General features: G+C 39.7%; 1 long non-coding RNA gene across 1 annotated transcript; it reads left to right on the forward strand.

Moving 5' to 3' along the window:
* Positions 1 to 6,402: 6,402 nt before the first annotated feature.
* On the forward strand, positions 6,403 to 20,402 carry LOC138681910 (uncharacterized). Its single transcript, XR_011322126.1, has 3 exons — positions 6,403 to 6,641; positions 9,735 to 9,912; positions 13,176 to 20,402. It is a non-coding gene; the product is annotated as an uncharacterized lncRNA (long non-coding RNA).
* Positions 20,403 to 21,968: the final 1,566 nt, after the last annotated feature.

The raw sequence follows: 21,968 nt of genomic DNA on the forward strand, positions 1-21,968 counted from the left end.
TTTGATGCTCTATAAATAGACACGTATACTAGGGCAGTCCTGCAGCAGCCGTTCAGTGTTGACTGATTTTTAGACAGTCAAGGCTACTGTTGCTTTGCCCCATTTTGATACTACTGCTGCTGCAAAGCTGGCTGGTTCTGGAAAGGAAGGGCTGAAGTGTGACAAGTGCATGATTTGTATCTTCCACGACTAGTGTTTTAACATCCCCAGGTGAAAGGAGGGAATACAAACCATCTTACTTCTTGTGTATGCCTCTTTCTTTTGCTTCCTAAATTGTTTATTGGCAGTTTGCTGCCTCAAATTAGACCACCATTACAAATGATCTTCAGTGTTACCGCAGAAAGATGAATGTAGCTGAATTTTCCTGTACATGGAGATACAGCTGTGATTCAAAGCTGCATGAAGTATGAGCGCTGTCCTGAATCGCACAGGCCTGCCCTGACACATCTGAGCCGGGAAGTGTATGTGCATGTGTGACATTCTAGAACTAATCATCCCAGCAGAACGAGTCGTATAATGGGTATTGATTTATAACTGGATGTGGGAGGGTTTGTTCATGTTTTCATACTGCTGTTGAAATTGAATTCTATCAATTAGTGACCACTTTGCCTCCTCTATACTGAGAAGTACATGAGCAAAGAGCAATTTCAGATTTTTGCCTTACTTTTCCATATTGCTTGAAGAAGGAAGTAATGTTCCACTCTTCCCTGCTGTGCCCTTCCTCCCCCTTTGGAAAGAGGAGGTGGCTCAGGCTACTCATCAAAGGCAAGATACTAAGGGAAGAATCCAGTAGCGGAAGAAGTGATTTATGAAGGCTGCCATGCTTTAAAGTCATGAGTCAGGGATTCCTTCCTTGAAATACTTAGCCCTTAGGCTCCCTTCCCATTTTTGCCTGCTACTGTGTAGCCCCATTGACGTCAGTGGGCTGGCATGGGTGTAACTGAAATGAATTTGCTGCTAGCATTCAGCACACATTATCAATCTGAATGGCTTCTTGGATTTCTGAGCAGCTGCTTCGAGGGTGAATGGTGGTGATGGTGGAGACAGAAACAAAGTCTTATGAAAAAATTTGACCAAGACTTGGGTAACTGCTAGCCAGAGAGAAGAGACATGAGGGGAAGGGAGGAGATGGAGCAGAGGAGGGATGGGTGTTTGATAGCTCTTTATTTTATCAATTAATTCCTGACCTAATTATTTATAAATGTGTATACAGCCAAATGCATGTGAACTCCTTTTTTCTATTTAACATTTTGATTACAGTGAGGCCCTTTAGTAGTAGTCACTGTATATACACACATATGCTGATACAAAAGCATGGCACCTTTTTAATAATGCCTAACCCAGTAGCTGATGCATTACATATATGTATATATAGCATATATACAGGATGATGCAATGCATATACATATGCATTATTCATAAAGAAAAACTTGCTGCTAAAAAAGAATTGGAATACAGTAGCTGAAACTGTATTACATTATATTACATATCCCTTAAGTGTTAGAGTTATGGGACTTAGAAGCTAATTTTAGTCAAGAAGCAGCATATGTTGTCTGAGTTCCATGACTAGACCGCTGCCAGTACCCAAGTTAGTGAGCATAAAGAGAATTTGGTTGGCCCCATTACAGCTCTAGTTTTTAGACAAGCCCTTAATGGCACCAAAACCCTGGATAATAAAAGCATTTGTTAAGTCATAGTACTTTCTACTCAGTCTCATACTCAGCAGGCAAAAGAAGGCTGTGGGAATACTATGTTACACTCAGAAAAATTTAAAAAGCAAACAAACAAAATTTTATCTCACGGCTGTGCGTCTGCTGCTATCAGCAGGATGTATTTAGCTGTGTTTATACAGAAAGTAAACAGGTAATTGGACTTCAGCAAGAATCAGTGAAGCACTCTGATGGGATTTTTTTTTTTAAGAAGCATTTTATTTTACAGCGAAAGCATGGTTGGGCATTTTTACTGCATGAAATTGGAAACCGCTAGAAATATGAGTATTGAGTTGGTTTATTCTTGTGTTCATCACATAAACAAAATACTATAAAAATAACTTTACTGAATAATGCAAGAAAATAACATTTAGTAATAAAGCTATAGTCATGTTGAAAGGCCTAAATAAGTATTGAGGTGCTATATATGCCTATAATGTTATACAAATGCATTAAAAAGCCTAGTCTAGAAGCCCAGATTTTTATTTTACATTAATTAGTGGACAAAGAATAGCAAAGAGCAGATAGCAAGAGACCACCCTACTTTTATTACACTTTTAAAGATGCTCTTATTCCAAATACACAAGCATTATTACTTGAAATAGATACTACTTATTGCTGCTTTTACTTAAGCATTATTTTCACTGGGAAAAGCATAACTGTGCTTCCTTTTTGCCCAGCAGTTTTCCTCCTTTTGTGATACAGTGATATGGTTCTGCATAGCGTCCCACACTATATACGGTTTCCAGGTCTTCCAGCCACTACGGACAAAACCTAACATGTTGTCTCTTTTTTATGTAGCCTGCTAAGTTTGCCAGGAAAAGGTGAAGACAATGAACCTTCCTCCATGACTAAGGTAAAAAAAAGTGCTTTCTGAGGAAATATCCTTTCCTTTTTCAATAAGCTTGCATGTTATTCTTCCTGTACTGATAGGCTGCCAAGGCTTTTTTATTAAAAGCTGGAAAATTTGGCATGGCTTCCCCTCAGATCTGAGTGGATTGTTCATATATCTGATGTAGGCACATATGAGGCAACTTATTTATCATGCTTGAGTTTTTGTGTCCTTGACATTTATATTTTAAATCAAAACAGCCTGGAATTGCACAGCACTTCATTGCAAACAGCGAGGTGTGTCCCTGCAGACTTCAGTCACTTAGCGTGGGTTTAATGGTAAGGGGCAAGTAACTGTAAAGTGGCATAATAGCACTTTTCTCACTTAGATGTTGTATTTAAAACTCTGGAGATGTATTGTTTCTGATAGATAGGTATCAACAATGTAATAATTTGATCTCAATCACACTCAGATTACTTTTTTTATGATCTGTTTCAGGGCAGGATTCAGCACCAACATGACAAGGGGGAGGTAAGGGACTCCAGTTGTAGCAGCTGCAGAGCATGTCAAATACCATGCTACATTATTTCCTAGCTTGTGTTCAACAGGTGAAGAAAGTCTTAGTCTGGCCTAATCTACAGTGGTAAACTGAAATGGGAGGGGAAGGGGAAGTAGGGACAATCAGATATCTCAAAATGGCTTGACTTCCCTAAATCTGTCCAGTAAAAGTCATCTTTTGTATTAGCAAAATCATCTGAATTGTTAGGTAACAGGAAGAAAGGAGACTGCAGAAATGCTCCAAAAGACTGTTTTTGTCCTATTTGTGAAAAAAGATTATAAACAAAAATCTGTCTCCGCAGTAGACAAAGGAACGCAGTGACTTTCTAGGATGCTCTTAGTTTGAGATCACAGCCCTGAGAAGCATTACAGAGCCAGGAATGCAAGCTAACGAAACTTTAAAGGACTTGGCCAGATTTACAGAATCACTTACTGAAAGTAAAGCTCTGATGGAAGGAAACACTAAGAAGGCAAAAACAGTCTCCTGGCATCTAGTACGCACTACAGTCGCTGGAAAAATTGTTCTTTGTGCTAATATGATTTATAGGGTGCCATCAGAATTGATACTGGGTGCTAGAAAATCTGATGCTAAAGTTGTGATGATTCTCATGTGATAGGAAGAGGCCAAATGCAGATTAAAAATGCATCTATGTATTGGGGCCAATAAAAAGGGAAAGAGTCTGTTCTATAATAATATTCTAGGAATACAAATGGAACTTTATTAATCCTGCATGATGTTGCCAGTGCAGCAAGATCACTGGAAAATGGTACTGTCTTTGTCCAGAATGAATATGCTAGTCCTGTTTAGAAGAGACAGGTGTAATAATAAGCAGTTAAATAGCATATTGGCTGTCAGATAAGAATATTATAGCATAAAGTTAAGAGACAAACAAAATGTCCTTACTTTTACAAGCTTTTACCTTGATTCCATACGTGATACTACCAAGGTTTTGCCAGTGATTGGAGCTAGAGATACAAAGAGCTGAAAATAGCTTGTTCTCTGAAGAGTGGAAGTGGTCAGTCTTCCTGAAGAAGACAGGAGGATCAGGAATGTACATGTTTTTTCAACCTCTGAACTCACTTTCATTAAGGTCAGGTTTTGTCTGCCATCTTATCTGAGGTCCTTTCCTTTATGAAAATTTCTGGATCAGGGAAGATTTCAGAGATTAGAGAAGGCAATCATAAAAGCAATTATTTTCCAGAAGAAATACATTTTAAAAGTAATTGTTCTACATAAGAACATAGCAAATGTACGAATGTAAAGGTCAGTTCTTTTCCTTTCTGTGCAGCTTTAGAAAACAGGCCTATTTCTGCTCATCTTAGTTTGTCTGTCAGTGATTCCATTGTTCTAGAGATATTTGCATCCAGTTTTGCTTCTACTGTTTCTACAGATTTCAAACTAAGTATATAGCTGCAACTTTCACATATTGTGTATTCTCTAGTACCCTAGATATTAAGGTTCAAGAAAGGATTAAAAACTGGGTTAAAAACTGGCTGTATGGTCGAGCCCAAAGAGCGGTGATGAATGGAGTTAAATCCAGTTGGCAGCTGGACACAAGCGGTGTTCCCCAGGGCTCAGTATTGGGGCCAGTTCTGTTTAATATCTTTATTAGTGATCTGGAGGAGGGGATCGAGTGCACCCTCAGTAAGTTTGCAGGTGACACCAAGCTGGGCGGGAATGTTGATCTGCTGGAGTGCAGGAAGGTTCTACAGAGGGATCTGAACAGGCTGGATCAATGGGCTGAGGCCAATTGTATGAAGTTCAACAAGGCCAAGTGCCGGGTCCTGCACTTGAGTCACAACAACACCATGCAACGCTACAGGCTTGGGGAAGAGCGGCTGGAAAGCTGCCTGATGGAAAAGGACCTGGGGGTGTTGGTCAACAGTCAGCTCAATATGAGCTGGCCGTGTGCTCAGGTGGCCAAGAAGGCCAACGGCATCCTGGCTTGTATCAGGAATCATGTGGCCAACAGAACTAGAGAAGGGACCGTCCCCCTGTACTCGGCACTGGTGAGGCTGCATCTCGAATATTGTGTTCAGTTTTGGGCCCTTCACTACAAGAAAGACATTGAGGTGCTGGAGCATGTCCAAAGAAGAGCAACGAAGCTGGTGAAGGGTCTAGAGCACAAGTCTGATGAGGAGCGGCTGAGGGAACTGGGGTTGTTTAGCCTGGAGAAAAGGAGGCTGAGGGGAGACCTCATCGCTCTCTACAACTACCTGAAGGGGGCTTGTAGTGAGGTGGAGGTCGGTCTCTTCTCCCAAGCAACAAGGGACAGGACAAGAGGTAACTGCCTCAAGTTGCAGCAGGGGAGGTTTAGGTTGGATATTAAGAAAATTTTTTTCACTAAAAGGGTTATCAAGCATTGGCACAGGCTGCCCACGGAAGCATTGGAGTCACCATCCCTGGAGGTATTTAAAAGACATGTAGATGTGGTGCTTAGGGACATGGTTTAGTGGTGGCCTTGGTAGTGTTGGGTTAAGGTTGGACTTGGTGATCTTAAGGGTCTTTTCCAACCTAAATGATTCTATGATTCTATGATTATTAGGGGACCATTTCCTTCAAGGTAACTTATTTTGTAGTGTCTCACGTTGAATCCACGAGTCCAGATGTACCAAACCCACAACTTTTGGCTGTGTTTCATTTATATGGCTTGATTTCAACCGTGTTTAACTAAAATTAGGTAACTGAATTCAGTTCAGAAATTTCTGCTTGTTCAGCCAAACTACAGCTTAGTGAAACTGATTTAAAAATACGCTGGTACTGCCAGCAAAATGAGAGTTATCATCTTCACTGCTCTGCATACTATTGAGGCTTTTCCTTTAATTTCTTTCTGGCTGTAGTTTAAACTTTTGTGACCTTTCCACATCATTCCTCTCTCAGTTGGGTATGATTTTATATGTTTAGCAGGTTTAAATTCATGTCATACAGGACAGATACACTTCAAGAAACTCAGGGTAACAATCCTTGCCTGGAATTTCATCAGATTTGTATGTCTGTTTGCACTTTGGCTTAAACAAGTAACAATTTAACAAGTATTCTTTACCATAACTAAATATGCCTAGTTTTAATAAAGAAAAACAAAAGAGATACTAATGCAATTACTAACTTCACTGTGGGTTAATGCTCTTCCAGTGCCCTGTTGGTCTACATTGATAGGGGGATAATTGGTTTACATGCTAAGAAAGCTGATTATATTGCCCAGACCCTTAGAGGTCTGAGCAGGGGGAGGGTCTGAAAGATGTAGACCAGAAGGATCCCCATGTGGGAAGATACGTATGACCTGTCCAAAATCTTCATTAGTTTAAAATCTACTTTTCTCTTACATACTTCCTTTCCCATCATGTTCCATTACTTATACATGTTAAATATTTTATGTACTGCTGTTTCATCTTCCAGAGAAAAGCAAACTGGAGAAACCAAATACCTGTTAGAAGGGCTGGAGTGGCTGGGGTTGAGCATGGGACACAGCAGCCTGAAGCCCAGATAGAAAGAGGGAAGATCATGGACTGTAGCCAGTGAAGGCTACAGCAAATCAGGAGAGGTCAGAGTTGTAATTAGCCTAGTATTTGTGAGAGCCAGAGTCTCATTTTCTTGAGCTCCCTCCTCCCACACAGACAATTTGGTAAAGAGTAATACTGTAAATGATTGCCTGAAAAAGCAGGACCAGGAACTGCTATTCCCAGCAAAGCTCCAGTGTAACACAGAAGGAAGTCAGGCCCACCTCTGTGTGTTAATTCAGGTGAAGCCCCACTGGAAGGAATTCTTAAAGCCAATCAGGCCAGACACTCCAAGCACAAAGAAGAAGAGGAGTTCTAATACGTTTATATCCTAACCATTGACCTGCTGTGACAGATAGACTTTAGTCTGTCAGTTCACATCTAGTTAAACTATGAAAAAAATTCAAATCCTGTTGCTTCAAAGGCAGAGTGAACTTGATACTGTCTGATATGTCATGCTGGAATAGCTGACATGCAAATCAGGATCCAAAACATTTGCTCTTTTATGCTCAGCCAGGTGCAGGCAAGATCAAAGAGGCCCCTAAAACCTTTGATTTTATTGAGAGGAAATTGGGAAATTTGTCCAGAGCTTATAGAAGGGCAGAGAGGACCCTGAGTAGAGAGATGGGCAAGAATGCAAAAGGCACAGTGATAAAAAAAAATCTAGACACCTTTTTCCTCACCAAAATGATATTTCTTAGTCAACATTGCATTAGTGAAATTCTGAAGAATCTTTGATTGATGCCTTTGATATGGTGATGAGGTCTCTCACAACTTCATCTTCAAAATTATTCACAGAGTATAAAGGACTGGGATATGAAGGTCTTTGGATACCACAGGCCGTAGGGTTTTTCTTTTGGTTGATACTAAGTGTCCTAGGGGGTCAGAATACCAAGTATGAAAGTTGCCTAAAAGACTGGGGTTTTTTAATTGATAGACCACCAAGAGAAAGACACAGGGAAGTAAGATAAATGTTTTTATGTTATAAATTATCCAAATTTTTAACCACCTACTCAATTGTTATGGAGCTCAGAATAGGTACATTTTGCTTACTGCTTCTTCTAAACTAACAAGATTTTCAGTCTTTTAATAAACATTCTCTTGAGCAAACTTTGAATCATACTCTTGTATTTTGGATTTACAAGTAGAACAGTTTCAGGGGTGAAACAGCACTCAATTTCTAACAGGGTTAGACCTTAAAACATTAACTCTTAAAACCTTAGGTGCTAAACCTTGGTGCCTCCCACTTGGCATTAGACAAGAAAGCAATAGACAAAAAAGTGCTCTCTCTTCAGTATCTTGTTACAAGAGCAAGGGCTAAAGGACATAAATAAGGGTTTAACTAGCACTAACACAGGATATTATACTAAAAATACTCTCAAGAATGCATTGAAATTTGCTAGACTGCTAGCTTTGTCTCTGCTAGCAGTGACAAGCAAGAATAGGCTTTTAATGGAAAAATCGATAAAGGGTAACCAATAGTGTTCATCCAAATCTGCATTATATGAGCTTTAATTTAACATGCAAAGACTAAGAAAATATACTAGCAATTTCAATGAATTCCTAAAATATTTGTCCCTTTTATCTATAAAGAGGCACTTTAATGGTCCACTTTTTTTTTTTTTTTTTTTTTTTGTGTGTGTGTGTGTGTATCATTGCCTGGAATGTATTTTGTCTTAGAACAGCACTGCAAGGCAGAGAAAGTACATTTCTCCTCACTTGCCAAAGGAAGCTGAGAACAAACATCCGTGGTGCATTTCATGTGTTACCCTATGTCTTGATTTTAGCTCAGACTTTCCATATTATTTAAATGCAAGTGTACACCATGGCATGAAATCTAGGAGTGCAATATGACTTGCTCTAAGTTTAAGTGTCTGCACTATAAGAATCTCCACAAAATGTCTGAACTCCTACTAGAGTCAATAGAGAGCTAGTCAGTGCAGGCAGGGAACTCAGGGAGGCTTTCAGTTGACCAAATGTGTTTCCCTTAGGATGAGATAAATTCTGCTCTGCATGTGTTTGACCATACTGGCTTGTTGATTTAACTGAACTGTGGACATTTCTACTGTAGACACCTAAAGTTTGATCAAGCTGAACCCTGCCCCAGGTAAGGGGGAAAAGGTAGAACGAGGCTAGCCCTTAATGCAACCCCCAGCGCATCACTGTGGCATCACTGCATCCTGGCTGAGTCCATCACAATATTCAGCAACGTCCCTTTTCAGTGCGTCGCGTGGCTGATCGAGAACGGACACGTCAGCCAATGACTCTGTGGCTAGTGTGGAAGGTGCAGTGGCCCTGCATCACCTGCGGCACAGACAGTTGGGGTCTGTAGGTAGCCGGAGCTCAGGCTGCCTCGTCCTTTGAACGAGGTGGTCACAGGCCAAGTCGTGAGCTGGGCAGATGAAGGAATGAAACTCTGTCAGGAAGTATTGTGGCCGTTACCCCACCCTCTGCCCTGTGAGGTAATAGAGACCTAAACAGAGTGATTCAGACCAGATCCCACGGGAGGCAGGCCCTGAACTCCTTTGGGATTTTGTCTCCACATGAATTATTACAGGTTATGTAGGAAGTCTTTGAGGCAGAATAGAAACAAACTCTGGTATCTCAAATCTTCGGCTAATGTTTTGACACCTGGATCATCCATCTTAAAGTGTCTCCTGAATATTTTTTATTTTTCTGAAGTACATTAATTTAGTACACTAACATGAGATTAAGAAACAAAACTTGAAGTGGCTGTTAACTCTTTACCTCTGTTTTCACTGTAACAGGAATCATTTTGAATTCTGCCATTTTATTAAGGAGCACTAATCTGTCTCAAAAAGAAAATGCTGGGTGAGGGAGAGGGAAGAAAGACAAAATTATTGCCAGTTTCCGTTTAATTTCTACTGGAAAAATACCTTTTATATCGTGCCTAAACAGGACACTATTGGAATATACCTGAAATTTTAGAAAAGATTAAGAAAGGTGTAATTACTGATTTGTTCTCAGTGATGGTTGTATATTGATGCCCTAATTACTGAGAGGGAAAAGTATTACTTTTAAACCTCTCATCATAACCATTTTTTCCTCCTGCACCTCTACATAAATGCATCCCTACTGTCACGATCAAGTCTAACTGATTTCTGGGTTTTGTACAGGAGGAAATGTTGTCTTCACTTAGCACTAGAAACATGGAGTTCCCTGTCTTCAGTTACGGAAGAAAGAGATGTAAAAACTATTATTTCCTGGGTTGCTTGCCTGGCTAGGATTAGAAGACCAAGTCTATCATATTTGCCTCAGAAGAAGCTAAATCCCAAAGAGGTATAAACCTGCAGGGTAAGTATAGGTTAAATCCATTTTCAAAGTAACTTCATGCTGTCAGCACTGATTTTTCTATTTACTTCAGAAATCAATAGATATTTAGATCACTGGAGATTGGATTTAAAATCAGTTTCATGTGATAGAAGCTCTGTAATATGCATAACAGGGTATTGCTATAGAGTCTTGGGCCAAGGCATCTTGATTTTATCTGCTATATTAATCATGAATTTTTTTTTTAGAGAGAACATCTATATTGTTGCTATAGGAATGTGTAAGCTGGGCCATTGTAAAGGCTGCGGCCAAACATGTTTCAGATGGTTAAGCTGATTTTCCTAATATTTGAAAAGGATTTTATTTGAAAAGCTATGATATGGAATAGAGTAGGAAATAATGACGTCTGTTGTTACGTAATGTGCAATTAATTTTGCATCTAATATCAAATATAATTCTTCATTAAAGTCAGGTCAGTCCTGTATTATAAAATATAAACTGACATTTGAGAGAGTGGTGGGTTTTTTTAAGGAAAAATAAACATGGTTATTTGGAATATTGTTTTTAACAAGATAAAAAGATTTAATTCCTCATCCATGACAGAAAGCTGGTATTATTTATCTTTTATTGGATATATTTTTTTAAATTGGCCATACCCATTAAAAGGACTTGAAATCCAACACAATGGCAAATGCAACAAAATTAATTAATTTTAATAATTTTACTTCAATACAGTAAAATTATTTAAGTTTTTGTCCTGTCCACTACAGCTGTTATGCAGCTGCCTAGCATGAATAATATTCTATAGACATCTGTGGCAGTTAAAAAAATCCAGGAATTATGAAAGCTATGCCAAAATGGTGAAACTAATGGAGCCTGCTAATTCATTTTATACAATAATGCAATGACAAGTGACAATTTGACCATGCATTTTAAGTGAGTACTCATTTTTACTTGTAATTTCATATGAATACCCGTTCAAGTGTTTAAAGGAGACTACTATATAGAACAGCCATTATAATATTTGCTCTGCTGTAACTATATTTTAAGGAGAATTTTTTATCTTGCACTTTAATTCATGTTAAATGTCAGTCTGTTACTTGATGTTGTAGCTGATATTTGCCACTTTAGCCTTCTTCTTAATAGACACCTTGTTTATCATAAAGATGTATGTTCTGTATTACTGAGCTGCATACAATCATACAGATTTATGATCTAGGTATTTGTTTGTCACATACACAAAATTTGTTTTACAGATCAAACAGCTTCAAGTTATTGCCCTGATAAGGCATTCTACTTAATTCAATTCTGCCCAAGTTAGTGCTCCTTCAAGACATCTTCAGGGCAACTTTTATTTCTTGCACTGAGAAGTAATTCAAATCTTGGTTAGTTTAAACACTAACACAAACCAAGAAAATTATTGTAAATCTTTGTAAGTCCTAGAGGTAAGGCTGAGCCACCCTGGAATGCTACTAGCTGTAATCAAGTCATAGAATCATAGAATCATTTAGGTTGGAAAAGACCCTTAAGATCATTGAGTCCAACTGTTAACCTAACACTGCCAAGTTGTCCTGGCTTCGGCTGTGATCATTTTCTTCCTAGTAACTGGTATTGTGCTGTGGTTTGGATTTAGGATGAGAAGAATGTTGACAACACACTGACGTTTTAGTTGTTGCTAAGCAGTGTTTATACTAAGTCAAGGACTTTTCAGCTTCTCATGCCACCCCACCAGCGAGTAGGCTGCAGGGCACAAGAATCTAGGAGGAGACACAGCTGGGACAGCTGACCCAAACCGGCCAAAGAGATATACCATACCATATGACGTCATGCCCAGTATATAAACTAGGGGGAAAGCTGGCCAGGGGCCGCTGCTCGGGAACCGGCTGGGCATAGGTGGGTGGGTGGTGACCAATTGCTTTGTATGTCACCTTTTTTGTATATTCTAATTCTATTATTATTATTGTTGTTATTATTATTATTATTTCCCCTTCCTTTTCTGTCCTATTACACTGTCCTTATCTCAGCCCACTGTGGCAGGGAGTGAGCGAGTGGCTGTGTGGTGTTCAACTGCCTGCCAGGTTAAACCACGATGCAAGTCCACCACTAAACCATGTCCCTAAGTGGCACCTCTACACGTCTTTTAAATGCAAGTCATTGAAAGCTTGATTAAAAGTGGAATACAAATAATGTTAGAGTTACAGTAGCATACTTGTTTTATACACATCATGTCAAAGAAGCATCTCAACTGACCCTTGCAATGCCTTTGTGTGAAGGTGATTAGGAAATCATAAATGTAATATAGAGGAATTAAATTCAGCGTTCATGACAGCTCTGCTTAGAATGATTTTACACGTACTACTAGTGACAGCCACCACTAACATAACAAGTGAATCTTGATATTAATTTAATATTAACATGATATGGTTCTCTTTTCCCCTCTTACACCTTTTCCCTGTTTAGTATATGAATAAATTCAATTAACATAATTTGAGCACTCAGATAGCACTTTGCAGGCTCAGAAGCCCTTTGCAAGAACTGTTGACTTTCTATGGCAACAGGGCCAAAAATGGGTTCCGCCTCCTCGCTAGAACCTTTAGGCACAAGAGTTAGGATAGTAACAGTTATGGTCACCTTCATTTCACTTCAATAAATTCAATGACATGCATTCCATTTGCTGATATGGAACTGTTGAACTATTAGGACTATAAAATAATCCTGTATATTGAATTTGTGGATTTTCTGCTTTGAAATATGGGTACTTTGCTACTGGTTTATTGGCAATTAGGTCCAATATAAAGAACTGGATCTCAAGATATTATGAAGGACTAACTGTACAGGAATTGCATAAGTGACTAAAACTAGTTTTTCAAAGTCCACATTAACTCCTTGAATCGATCTGTATTTGGCAAAAATTTTTATCTTGGGAATATGGTTTTAGAGTAGAAAAAGAATGTGTTTCACCTTGTTCCTGGTACACAGTGGAAAATGGTCCAGAAAATTACCATATGCTGCATTTTTTTCCTTTGATACCTTTTCCACACTGGCAACTTTTTAAAGGCATGCCATTATGCATATGTCTATAGTGGATAGCTGGTACTTTTAACTGTGTTTTTAGGTAGGAGTAGAAGAGCTACAGAAGACTTATAGCTCTTACAAAGGTGCAGGATCTCCATGGGGTTCCACAGACTCTGTGGAAACGGAGAGCTACAACCTCGTGTTTTTACCTGCAGTACTGCTATTCCTTCAGAAAAGGGTATAAAGTATTTAACGTGGGGAAACTCTTGCAGGTCCTGGCTCCCATGACAGAATTTTCCCTTTAGTGAAAAAGAACAACATGGTCCTTTGAGGAATTTCCACCTTGTCTTACAAGTCATCTGTGCTGAGTTGACAACTTGTTTCACCACATTTACAGTGACGTTAAATAAGGTCATTCAGAAAATGTAATTGTGCTGGTGTTAAAGTAAGTTAACCCTGATGTATTATAATATTAAAATATTCCAAATTTAAGAATTGTTGTTACTTATATCTTTACATTTAAGCATGGAAAACTACAATCTCTGCTAGATCATCATATAGGAAGAACTGTGTAAGACACACTACATTTTTCTTCTAGATTTGAATCATAAAATACAGTTATTCTCACTGATAGGCTTTGTTCTGTGTATTTTCAGACCGAGGTAAGTATTTCTGAGTAATGTAACTGCCCTAGAGTAGTGTGGGTGTGGGTGTGCATGTGGCCAGGGCAGGAAGGAATACATATTTCAGAAGAGGGTTTAACATGTCTTCTTCCAAAATATATAAAATAGATATCTGTTCTTTCAAAATCCTGTCATCATAGTCATGGAAAGACATTCAGAATTAATTTAATGCAAAATCTTTCTTATTAGTTTCAGACTTGTAGCAGCTGGAGCAGGACATTTTCATTTTGTATGAGCAATTCTCATTCTAAATGAATGGAATGTGGATTAGTGTTTCCATATTAAGAGATGGTTCTGCTACAGCTCATCTTTTCCATCAATAATAGATTCCTGTCACCCCTGGCAGTTAAGAAATCCTAGCTGGTACGGACTGTTTTCAGATATGTTTCAAAATGAAACTTAAGCAAAGGTTCTTCTGTTGGTAGTTTGAATCATTATTTGACTTTACTCAGTTTGCAGATGCATGTCTAATACACAAGCATTTTTAGTGTACTTGATTAATTCTTTAAGTTAGAGATTGTCTGTTCACAATCGCTCGGAGGCAGATTTATTGGGATGGGCTAAAGTCCTTTCTTCTCTCCTCACAGCCTACCCCATTAGCACTGTCAGCCTTCATCATGATGGTGAAAAAAAATATCTGTACAACAATGTTTCTCCCATAGCCACATCATGACAGTTAAAGCCTATCCATAACAATGCCTTGATTTATTCAAAACACTTTTAATTTTCCATTAAAGCTTAATGATACTTCTCCCAGTCTTTTCTTAGCTCTAACGAGACAAAAGCATGACTATAGTTTATCAGCTAAACAGTTTGTAGGAATCCCAGAAATATATTGTCTTATATTTGGTTGACATTGTGTGATACTGCTTTCTTAATGCTGGGGTAATGGGGCTGTGGGGGTGCACTTCTTACCCCCTCCCCAGGCTGATTTACGAAGTCGGGAAGGCTTGCTAGCCCTTCGCGTAAGTGTAACGAGCTGGGCAGTGAAGCGACCCTTGGCTGCGCCAGGAACTCTTGCACAGCTAAGACAGGGAGATACGCTGTGTGTCTCAAGGATTCCTGCTGCCCGGCAGAGGCGGGGGACGGGAGTAGAGATAGCCACTTCTCATAACAACCTGCAGCCAGTGCTCTCTCATAACAACCTTGAGACATCACAGTCCTCCCCTGACAGCCTTGGAGCATCCCATATCTATGTTTCAAGTTATTCTCAGTCTCGGAATTTTCCAGCACAGCTGAGATTCCAGCAATTTGTTGATTGCAAAAGTCAATGATCTCCCTAATCTATAAACAGCAGTACTAAGTGAGGCCCTTTGAGCTCTCCCGGACCACAGAGGGCTGCAACCAGCATCTCCCTCTGAGCGGCAGGCCTCTCAGAGCTCGCAAGCTTTCTGGTTTGCAAAAATCAGAGGTCTGTCACCAAAAGCCAACATGACCTGGGCTGATACTCTCCGCTCCTTGAGGCTCAACCCTTTGCCCATTGAGAAAGATGCCAAAGCATTCAATGTGAATATTTTCACTGACCTCAAGGGGAATTTTTAACAGATATACCTCTTTTACTCTCTTTTACTCTCTTCTATGTGTATCTCTTAGTGTCTTCTTGCATGCGCATGTACTAAACTGAATAGTCTATAGTAAGTATATTATAGCAAGTATATTATAAGTTATTACTTTCAATTTCATACTTAAAATTACTGTCGTGAATTTTATTCAACTGTGAGTGAATTTAGGCTGCTATTATACTCATAATCCCTTTAGATATAAACCGTTGACCAAGTCTAGGACTAGGCCTTGATCCAGCCGCACCTAGTCTCTGACAGGAGTTTAGAAAGCAAGGGGTCTTCTCTGAACCTTGTGACTCAACGGGAGGGTCTCCCCTACTTTTCCACATTCCCAATCTTTGTGCAAATCACAATAAATTAATTCTAACTCGATTTTTCTTTGTAATATTTCTTTTTATCCTATCATGATTTCGGTCTTTATATACGTAAGTTTAGTCTGATTCTAGCTTAATTTTCCCGAGTGCATTTCATCCATGTACTAAGTAATAGAGCGAACCTTGCCATGGAATTCTGTGAAGTCGCACTCTCATATAAATTTCTGTTAAATCATTTGTCTATTGCTAATACAGTTGGAGATTATTCTTTAAGCGATCTGAACCCCTTCTCTCTCATTCAGCCCCCTGTGGCAAGGGGTGTCTTTCTGACCACTCTAAGGTTGTTTTCTAATGGATTCCCAGCATATAGAAGCACGCACATAATTCAGAATCAGCTTTGCAAGCATTTTCACTGTCCTTGGAGTCACCATGGTGTTGTTCTACCAGTGACTGGTCCCTAATCAGTATCATCAGGGAGCAGCAAGGGCCAAGCTGCAGAAGAGAAACATCAGTAGGGGCCAGAATGGAAGTGGAGACTCCAGGACATGTGTATATCTTCAGAGGTGTTCCTTACAGGATGACTAGGTCACAGCAGAATTTTAATCAAACAGAATGACCCATATCTGTCCTTTGCATAAGTGAGAAAAACTATGCTGAAGTCCACGGAGTTGATTCAGGATTAAATGTAGCCTGTGAAACAAAATGAGGTAGAGTCCCAGTGCCATAAAAAGTTAAAATAGACTTGTGTGGTATGTACCTAGAGTCTTTATGGCAGCAGGTGTACATTCCCAGGAAAATAGCCAAGGACTTTATAAGGACGGCTCTCAATTATGCAAAACAGATGAGAACCTCCTCCCAGCAGTAAATAAACTTGCTCATCTTGCATCTGAGTCATCTAAACTTGTCTGTCAGTGACTTCTGATTGAAGGTCTTTTAATTCTTTGTCCTTATTCTTGCCTACTTTTCCTATTAGTAAAATGTAACAAGTATATATAAATAATTAAAATAATAATACATATGCAGAAAAATGTATTCCTATTTTTACAGGGAGGATCTGAGAAAAGAATTCCTTCCTGAGCTTTTGTCTGCAATGGTATTGTTATCGGTCAGCTTTTTTCCTTTTTCTTATGCATGCACACAACCGCTCTTCAGAACATGATCATTTCAGATCTTAAAATAACATTTCACCTAAGTTATTCAGCCCAGCAGTCTGAATATTCACATGAGAAGAAGGACATTTCCAGTGATGTTGAATGCTGAGGTATTTATGCTATGGGTTAGCATGCATGTTAAAAGAAAGATTTGGGAAAGACAAAAGGCTGCTGTTGTGCTTTAGATTTCTGAGAAATTAAATTATTTTTAACCAATCCACCATTTTTATATACTGATATACGTAAAAGGTTAACCCTACTTCAGGTGTAGAGATTAAGGGGAAAGGTCATAAATCTTGTGATGGAGAAGCTGATGATGGTCTAAAAGGACTTATTCTCCAACTGCTTTGTGGATCTGAAGACTAACACAAGGACACAGTATGTTACAAAAGGGAACTAAAATGTTCCTTGCCTTCCTGCCTGCTTCTCCAATTGGAAGCCAGGGATGTTTTTCAGCCAGAAAGTCTTTGCCTGCAGGGGAACATTAGATTATGAATCTGTTTTGTCATGAAAAGCCTACGTCTTTGCTAAAAGTTCTGGAGATGGTAATGGATTATCATAACTGTTCATTTAAATTTGTTTTGTCCTGATCATGTAATGAACAACAGAATGTTGCAGCAGAAACATGTACATGGCAGATTGTCCATGTATACATCAGGCTCATTGAATGTAAAGGAAGTTTGCTGTCAGAGACCTCAGCTGTATCGACAGTTTGGGATGTGATCACCACTTAACCTGTGGGAAGCGTGAGTGTTGCTGCTGAAGCTCACTGTGATAATGCCTGTGCTGTCTAGGTACAGACCGACTACGCATGTTTCTGTGATCTCTGCTGAGATGCATGTACCTGTTTCTCAATGCATACAGCGCATACTCTGCTTTGCACAATTCTGTTAGCAGGGAGCTAAACCTGGCATGATTGCTACAGAGGCTTCTCTGGCAAGAATTCCTGGCAAGAATTTTAAGGAAGGGTTTGCTTGCAATTAGCTGATAGAAGGTTATAATCAATGATTACTTGCCGCAGAGAGCACAGTAACCGATTGTCAAACTGTAATGGGAAAAGAAGATGATATTTATGAAGAGAAATTAAGTATTATATTGTGATTGTTCTTTATTCTCAAATGTTTACAAAATTAGAAAATTACAAATGCTGTGGTTGGTGGTGTTGCCTTTGACCATTTTTTAGTTAGCGTTAACTATGTCTTTTAAGAAAAATATGGGAAATACAGTTAAAATGTTGTGTAAAACTATTATAGATTTGATTTTGTGCATCACCATGTTGAAAGCCTGGTTCTATCTCTCCTAATGGGCAGTTTGTTGGTAAAGACTTATGGTATGAAAATAATTGCTTCTGGATGAATCACTTTTTAAAAGTCCTTGGCAAACCAGCTATCACAGAGAGTTAGATAACAAGGACATACTGGGGCCTCTCTGTGGTATGGTCTGGGCTGTGTCGGAAGCGTGTGCCCACACTCTGGAGCTCTGAGTTCAGATACCATTGAATGTGGGCAGATTACGGTAAGATAGCTAAATAGTTTCCACCCCTATCCGTCTGTTCCACTTCTTTCCTGAAAGCTTGTATTTCCATGATAAGGGGAGGTAAAGAGCCTGAAAGTGCCTTTAAAATTGCATGGGCTGAAGGTGGAGAAGGTGGCTGAGTTGCCTATATTCCTCTGTGAAATGTGTGTCACCCGACAAAAGGGAGGAAGCAACTGAAAACCAAACAGGGTTGGAAGTTCTGCACAGCCTTCGTTTCCCCTCTGGTACAGGCCAGATAGATCCTGTTTCGTTTATTATTAGAAGTCCTGCTGAACTTCTGGAAATTGATATCATTTTGTGTGGAAAAGTGCTGTAGAATACCAGTGAGGAGAGTGTGACTGCAAATGACAGTGGGAGTGTTTTTATTTCACCTAAGTTTGAAATAGGAGAGCAGGATAGACTGCTGAAAGCAACTCTAGCAATGCAATATCCAGTATCGGGAGAACAAACTCCTTTTGTTTCCTGACCTCGGCCTCATCAAACAAACCAAGAGAAAAGTGTTATTGAGCTGGAGGAATCTGTTTACTGGAAAGAATACTGAGGCTCTACAATGGCATCTCACAGCACAAAAGATGTTGGAACAGAAAAGACATATTCTGGAAAAGAGAAGTAGCAACGATGCACAGATGACAGCAAAGTCAATGGAAAATGAACTTGCACGAACTACAAAGTAAACCCTGTCAATAATTTTGATTCCTTTATTTAGCTGACAGCTGTACCTAAAATTGATCTCAGTTACACTGATGTAAGATGTTTTAAGGACTGTTTAATTGACATGTTCATTTAATTCTGTGTGAAATGTCCCAGTTAAATATGCTTGTGCCTTCAAAAATGCATGATGTGGTTGAGTGAATAATAGTGAAATATACCTATTCAAAATTAATGTTAATTTTCTCTGTTGTAGAGTTAATTAAGCTAACTGTTTCTTAGTGCTTTCCTGCAATGAGCTCTGGAAGCTCCTGATCATCTTGCTGTAATATAAAAGATTTTCTTTAGCATTTGTGCTTTGTTTTCCCTACCGAACAGGCTTCAGTATATGAATATTATTATACTCTATATCTTGATGTCCATTCTTTGGTATATGTATTTAATCATCTAAGCTACATACTTTGCCTCTTGACTGGATGATACACTTCAAAACAGGAAAAATACAGTGTATCATAAATAATGAATTTTCACATTAGATTCTTGTATTAATTTCCTTATTTTTATTAAGCTTTATGACTTTTCTGGAATTTATTACCACTTTTGAATACTTATAGATTAGTCTAAGTAACAGCAGCCAACTGAATTCTCTGCTTTTATTCAAAATCACTTCTATTACTAATAAAAATATAAATATATTAATTTAAGTATGATCCTACAAATTCTATTCCAATATATTACCAAGTCTCTAAGAAGTATGTACAAAAAGACATAAGATGAAAATAAATTTTTAAATAATAGCCCAAAAGTTATAAAATGCAGTTCTGGTTTATATCTTTACCTGTAGCAAAAAAAAATTTGCTATAACTTACAAGATGGAACTCATCATCTGAAAGCAATGATACACTTTGCCTTTTCATAGACCCATTTCATCCTGCGGGTGAGCTACACGCAGACCAAAAAATTACCAGCTTCAACAAAACGTGTGCAATAAATCATGCGACCCTTCCCCACACCTGCAGAAAGAGTTGGGTAAGCAGTTGAATCTTGCAGGGTGTCCTGAAGGTCGTCATCTCAACCTCAGGCTCTCCTGCACCAGAGCAGTGAAAGCAGGTGTCCTGCATACCTCGTCTTGTTCACCCTGATGTGACAGGCTGCCTTTTTCATTTGACATAGTTCCTTCGGCATGCCTGACAGTGTCATGTCCTCTCAGGCTCTTGAGGAATTTGTTTATCTAGGAGGAAAAAAAAAAAAAGATCAATTAACTGTAGCTCCCCTGCATGTCCAACGGGCTGGGACATGATGCGCTGATAGACTCGAGGGATCAACCCAGTCTAAGCAGCATGTCATTTTGTCAGGCATCTAAGGAAACAGATGTAGGAGGTGTACAGTTTTATATTTTCTATAGTTAGATCTGACTTCTGCAAACCCTTTCTTAGTGTCTGAAACTGAACATCCTCTTGATATTTAAATTCTGAATGTTACTGTCTCTCCTGACCAGCACCGATGTCACAAGCTGAAATCTCAGATCCCTGCTGAAACAGCACTGCCAGTTTGTTGGATTCTGAACAGATTTTAATCCTTCAAATTTTATTTTTGTGCTCGTTCTCTTTTCACAACCTGTTCTCCTCCCCCACTGCTGCAGAGTCCTGTTATTCTGGATTATACATGGCAAAAGAACGGAATGGCAGATGGGACTGCTCCATATTTAATGCCTTCAGGGAGCAGAAGAACGCAAGGGCGTGCAGAGCACGTGTGGTCCAGCAGCGGTCTGTCCAGCCAAACCCTCAGAAATGTGGGAAGCCAGTGCCCTAGGAGGGAGAGTCACATAGGCAGAACAGGTCAGCGGGCCACACTTCTGGTGCAAGAAAACTCACTATTCCCTTATGAATTTATGAAGCACTCGATCTGATATTTTGTAAATGGGCTCAGAGGGTGGGGGAAGGTTTGGAAGGGAAGGCATGTGAAGAGGGGTACCATTACCTCCCTGTTTCTCCCATGCTGGCTGGGAGGTGATACAGTGGATGGGCACTAACGGTACAAAAACTAGATTGTAGCTATATTGAATCTTTGAAGCTGTACTTCAGTGTGATCTATGCACTCATTTACAGAGACACTGAGAGTAACACATTTTGTATAATGACCTGCTTTATCATGTTCATATATCCTTTGTCCCCGGGTGTTGTTGCATTGTTTAGTGATCCGCACAAAATCTGTCTTTTGCCTTAAAAGCAGTGATTTGGCTGGTGAGACAGGGTAATGCAGAACCCTGAGCAAGCTGTACAGATGGAAGACCTTTTCCCCTTCCAATGTACTCTTCAACTTTCAAAGCAGTCTCACTCTAAAGAGAATTTTTCCCCGTCTTCAGTCTGCTCTGTCTCGCTAGCTTCACTTGCTGGGAGAAAAGAAAGGGACTGAGCTTCTGGGCCAGTCATGAGGGGATGACACGTGTTCCTCCCTCAGATGAACAACAGTAGAAAGGAAAGGCAGGCATCTGTCTGCCACACCACACGTTTTTATTTTTTTTTTAGCAGCTGAGATGATTAAGCGTGAGCCTGCAGAGCTAAGCGCCTGAGCAGGAGCTGAAAAGCTTTGGGAAGAGCCCATGCCCGAGGGTGTGCGTAGGGAGGTTAGTTTGGTGTCTGGACAAGTCTGAACTGTCTCTAGAGTACGCACAAACAGCAGCAGTCTCAGACAGTGGGCAGAAACCAGGAATATGTGGTGAACAGTTAATGCATGCTGTAACGGCAAAGCAAAACCCAGCAGCCCTCTTCTTCCAAGTGTGAGATGCAGTCTGTGTTCAAAAAAACCCCCAACAAACCGTACAGGCCCTTTATTAATCATCTCTGCTGATCCGCTACAGCTCCTTCAGATAAATGATAAAGTAACTGGTGATGGCCCCCGGCAGGGCAGGACCACCAAGCTTGTGCCCCTGCCCCTGGCAGAGGATCCCGGTGGGGCAGACACAGGTTGCCTGAGCGAGCGCTGGTTTTTTTAGTAACTGCTCAATTTTCTTTGCCTTCTCTAGTGCCACCTGGTGTCGGTTCCTTGAACGGGGATGAATTTCAAACACTATTTTTTACAAGGCCCTCTGATCTTTTGCATGTCGATCTTCTGAAGGCCCAAAGGATCGGCCCTGCCCGACCTTTTGCATGGATGCAAGCATCATTTCTG

This window comes from Haliaeetus albicilla, chromosome 25, assembly GCF_947461875.1.
Source record: "Haliaeetus albicilla chromosome 25, bHalAlb1.1, whole genome shotgun sequence".
NCBI classification, from domain to species: Eukaryota; Metazoa; Chordata; class Aves; order Accipitriformes; family Accipitridae; genus Haliaeetus; species Haliaeetus albicilla.